Raw genomic sequence first — 5,469 nt, 5'->3', positions numbered from 1 at the left:
GGAAATTCAGTTTCTTATTCACCCAGTAAAATAAAAATTTTTAATGTTCCTTAAAATTAGCATAAAATGATCCACCTTCAAATATCATGTAAGAAAGTTGTATTGTCTCTGACAGTATTGGATAAGGACTAGAGTTAGCTATACTGTCTTATTTGGAACACATAGGGAACAGCCCTTTTAGGAAGGAGGCTTGTATTGAATTTTTCATAAAGTCAGTTAATTACCTTCTAATTAATTGTGTGTGTTTTGTTTATTTAAACCAAGGTTTTTGTGGGTAATCTGCTTCCCACCAAAAGAAAAATCATTCCCATGGATGCTTTGAAGAATAATGATTGAGGATTGAGGTGATGGCAGCTCAACAAGCTGCCGGGGCCAGGAGGAGGGAGGAGCAGGGCCTGACTCTGCAGAGCCGTTTTAGGAGAGGCAGAAAGATGGATGTTTATGCGAATTAGAACTTTGGGAAGGTACTGAACAGCAGAACCATGTTATCCAGAGTGCGGTTGATGGGTTTTGAGTTCACTGAACTGAATCTGTCCAGGAACACATTTGAGGGAGACATAGCAAGCATCAACACTAAGACCTGTTCTAATTCAGGGCCTTTGTTTATTGTCCAGAAGGGAGAACACTGACGGTTACTGGTGCTATCATCCAGCATGCCGGACAGTCATTCTCTGGGGTGACAGCAGCACCCAGGCATAGAGTCCAGGACACAGGAAGAAAAACAAAAACATAAACAAAATGGCTTTTTTTCTTTTTTTCTAAAGGAGGGAAGAATAATTCAGCCTGTTAAGTCAGCTGTGACTCAAGGCCCATTACAACCTCACCATGTTTAGCCGTCTCTGCCCAAGTTTTGGTACATAGATCAGAGTGGTGAGGTGGGCAAATGTAAAGCCATTCCTCCAAGTTAGCACACAATGATTCATCTTCCAGGAGCTAGGAAGAAGGTCCTACTGTCTCTGACCACACTGGATAAGGATCAGAGCTAACTTTACTGTCAAGTCATGCCTTACTTCTCCCTCCTCCCATCCTCACAGAACGGGCAATGGCAGGCAGAGCTCAAGTCTGATGTGGGAAAGAAAAAAGCCATGTAGCCCGCCAGAGACAGATGCCAAAACTTTACCCGGTAAGCCACAGCCACATGGCGATACAGAGATTAATAGAAATGGGTTAAGTTAATATGTAAGAGTTAGCAAATAAGAAGCTAGAGCTAATAGGCCAAACAGTTATTTAATTAATATAGTTTCTGAGTAATTATTTCGGTTTTGGGCAGCCAGGATGAACAAGCAGCCTTCTCCAACACGTCATTCTACGGAAGATCAGACACAGTGTGGGAGATGGATTTCCACACCTGTGCCTGACCTTCGCTGATATTACTTAACAGTTGAACATTAATAGACCCAGTGATCCTAAGAAGGCCAAGAATGGTGGTGGGCATGGCTCATTCCCACCAGGTAGAATGGTAATGAATGTAGCCACCTCAGTGGTCAGGTGGGGGAGGGAGTGCAGGATCTGGAGGCTGTCTTATTAGATTCAGTGTAATGGGGACAATTTACACATTTCCTTAGTATTTTTGTATTAAATTTGTTTTTCTGTCTTTTTATCCATCATCATGCTGTCTTTGTATTAACTTCCAAAAATCTTTCTGGTCTGTGACAGTATCACACATGGCCATTCCTTACTGGGGAAGAGTCTCCTCTTTCAGAGACAGGGAGAAGACTGGCAGACAGACACATACATACATACATACATACATAAATTATAGATACATACATATATATATATATATATTCATAGATACATGTATAGACACATAGGTAGACAGAGAGATAGGTAGAAACCTGTCTGGATGTTATTGTTAGAATGGAGTAGAACTAAATTTATGCGTGTATGAATGGGATATATATATACACACACATATATATATGTGTGTGTGTGTGTGTGTGTGTGTGTATACATATGATTCATCAGCATTTTGCCTCTTAATGTTCTGTCAGATTTAACTGTTTTACGATACTGGTGGAAATGTTTGACAGAACTTAATGTTTATACTTGTAATTATAATACTATTAGTACGCCAGAGATACCATAACAACATAACATAGGCTGGATGGCTTAAGCAATAGAGATTTATCTCCTTGATCTAGATGTTAGATATTGTACTAGATGTATAGTTGTATATATCTAATGTCTATTATAAAATAGATATCTGAGGTCAAGATTCCTGTGTCATTGGTTCTGTCTGATCAGGACTTTTGAGTTAAACTTGACCCAGAGTCCAGGGTTGCCAGACATTCAAGGTCACCAAAGATTGACCTAGGATAGTAGCTGTGGGTTCCTTTTCTCATGGCAAAGAAAATTAATGAAATGAATTCTTATGAGAATATACAAAGCAGAAGTGGGAATCATTAGAATAAAGTTAGAAATTAAGGAAAGGTGAAAAATTAAAGAAACCTGAGAGCTGTGCCAAGGGGTTTCCAAGGGATGAAAAGCCACCAAGTGTCCTTTGTGTAAGGGTGTACAGAGCATGGCAGAAACAGGACAAAGAGTGAGATAGCCTCTATTGAGATTACTTCATTTTCTGTGCTTTCATGAGCTGGCGCAATGGAGGGCCTGCGAGCTCTATATGCACACCCTGGGCTCAACCAGGGAAATGAAGGAAAAAGTCTAGAAGGACCACTTCACTCTGTGCTTTGCTGCTTTGGCCTTGGCATTCAGCTCTCTCTCGGTCATTGGCTGATGCGTTGTTACCTCTGACCTCGCTGCTCTCCTGTGTGTTACTAATTATGCTGAGCTCTCTTGGTTCTCGCCCTCACTTGACCAGCTTGTTGCTTTACCACTGTGAAGAATGAACTCTACCTCGGTCACCAGGATGTACTGCAGTCTTTCTTTCTTACCCTGTGTTTAGTTCCTTGTTACCTTGTATTTAGTTCTATGTGGTTCTCTGAGTGATGAAGATAAAAGCTTCTTGTTAGCAGCCATCTTTATTTATAATTTAGTCTGTCACAACTGAGTACATTTGAAGCAACAGTGTATATTTTAAAAATCATTGTTGTCCAAAAGTCTTGGAGCAGCCTCCTGGTCTACGCTCACCCAGAACTCTGTCCCTCTTTCAATCCATCTAGGTTGATTATCCTATACTAAATCCTAAGTCCCTGTATTTATCTTTCATAGTGTCGCTTGATCGTTCCGTCAACTCCAGGCTCTGTTTTCATGGCAACACATGTCAGCAACTTGTAATCTTTATCGTGAGCCCTCTTCTCTTACTGCCCATGGAGCTCCAGCTCTGTTTCCAGTTTCCCCTCCAGTTTCATGGGTTTTCCTGACCATTTTTTAGTCTCTTTGGAGTTCAGTTTTATCATCCCTCTTTCTGCCTATCTATTCACAGGGTGTCTTCTCTTTATGAGTATCTGTCTCCTCAGTCATGTTGGATCAGGGACACACCTTATTCCAGCATGACCTCATTTTAAATTAATATCTTCAAAGAACCTGTTCATATAACCTTATTTTGAAGTACAAGGCCATATGACTTCAGCATCCGAATGGAGGGCGTCTTAGTAAGGACTGTCTATTCCTGTGAAAAGACACCATGATCATAGCAACTCTAATAAGGAAAACATTTAATTGACGGAGCTTGCTTACAGTTTCAGAGGTCAGTTCATTACCATCATGGCAGGACCATGTCAGCATACAGGGAGACGTGCTGGAGGAGTAGCTGAGAATTCTAAATCCTGTAGGCAACAAGAAGCCAACTGAGTCAATTGGAAGTATCCTGAGCATAGGAAACTTCAAAGCCTGCCCTCACAGTGGCACTTGTTCCAACAAGGACATATCTACTCCTTCAAAGCCACACCTTCTAATAGTGCCATTCCCTATGAGATTATAGGGGCTGATCACATTCAAGCTACCACATTGCATTCCCTGGTCCCATAAGCTTGTAACAATATCACACTGCAAATTGTATTTTGTCTAACTTCAAAAGTTCCCATAGTCTATCAGAGCCTCAACAATGTTTAAAGGTCCAAAGTTCAAAGTCTCTTCTGAGATTTATGTAGTCTTTTAACTGTAATTTCCTATGAACTCAAAATAAAAACAGATTACAGACTTATAACATATAATGACACAGAAGATACATTACCATTTCAAAATTCAAGGAAGGGAGCAGAGTGAGGAAATACTGCACCAAAACAATACTGAAAACCAGCTGGGTAAATTCCAAACACTGCATCTCCATATCAAATGTCAAAACACTCTTCAGATCTCCAACTCATTTTAGCTTTGTTGACTGCAACACACTTTTTCTCTTGAGCTGGTTCCAGTCCCTGTTAGCAGCTCTCCTCAGAAGAGATCCCCTTACTGTGGCATCTCTAACATCTTGCGTTCTTCAAGGAAATCCAGGCTTCAGGCTTCAACTTTACAGCTTCATGAAGTAACCTCTCTACTAGGCCTCCATTCAGGGACATCCCTGAATCGTACCTGGCCTCAATGGCTTTCTTTACATGGATGTAAATTCCATAACCTGTTTCTTCTATCCTTAACTCTAAAGACAGAACCACGTGTCCAAAGCTGCCAAGTTCTACTGCTTACTGGGGCTTGAACATTGCCCTCTTGTTCAATTACATCTTTACCAATTTTCTGTCAATCAATGTCTAAGCTTGGCTGTCCTGAAACTTGCTCTGTAAATCAAGCTGACCTCAAACTCAGAGATCTGCCAACCTCTGATCTCCCAGTGCTGGGTTTAAAGGTATGCTCTATCACACCCATGTAGTGACGAGCTGCGGGCTGCGTTCCTGCCACCCGGCTCCTGGCTGCCCGGCTAGCTTTACCCGAAATAACAACACACAAATTGTATTCTTTTAAACACTGCCTAGCCCATTATTTTCAGCCTCTTACTCACATCTTGACTAACCCATATCTAATAATCTTTGTAACACCACAAATGGTGTCTTACTGGGAAAGATTCAGCACATCTGACCTGGTGGCTGGCTTCATCGCATCTGGCATCATCTCTGAGGAGAGGCACGGCGATCTGCCTAACTTAAGAGAGGCGTGGCATCTGACTGAGCCATCTACCTCACTTCCTTCTTCCTGTTCTGTCTACTCCACCCACCTAAGGGCCGGTCTATCAGATGGGCCAGGCAGTTTCTTTATTAATTATCCAATGAAATCATCAGATAGATAGAAGACACACCTACATCACACCCAGACCATAAAATTTCTTTAGTCCCTTGTCACAAGTTGGAAATTTAGCTGGGTGGAATCTTATCCTGATTTCACCACTCCCTGTATTCCATTTCTTAATCCATTTATCTCTTTGTATGAAGAATGTAGGTCTATTCCACTTCCTGGTGCTTTCTTCTTCTCCAAATTTACATTTTGTAATTTACCCTGCTCAGCTTTCTCCTTTTCATTGTAAATCTTCATTAGCGTTACCACTAAAACCAAAATCCTTCACGTTAGCCTCAGTCAGAC

General features: G+C 41.3%; 1 long non-coding RNA gene across 1 annotated transcript; it reads right to left on the bottom strand.

Moving 5' to 3' along the window:
• Nucleotides 1-3,600: 3,600 nt before the first annotated feature.
• LOC119827278 lies at nt 3,601-4,587 on the bottom strand. Its single transcript, XR_005287578.1, has 2 exons — nt 4,136-4,587; nt 3,601-3,728 (listed from the first exon to the last, which is right to left on the bottom strand). It is a non-coding gene; the product is annotated as an uncharacterized LOC119827278 (long non-coding RNA).
• Nucleotides 4,588-5,469: the final 882 nt, after the last annotated feature.

This window comes from Arvicola amphibius, chromosome 12 (genome assembly GCF_903992535.2).
Source record: "Arvicola amphibius chromosome 12, mArvAmp1.2, whole genome shotgun sequence".
Classification (NCBI taxonomy): Eukaryota; Metazoa; Chordata; class Mammalia; order Rodentia; family Cricetidae; genus Arvicola; species Arvicola amphibius.
This window is presented reverse-complemented; position numbering and strand designations above follow the sequence as displayed.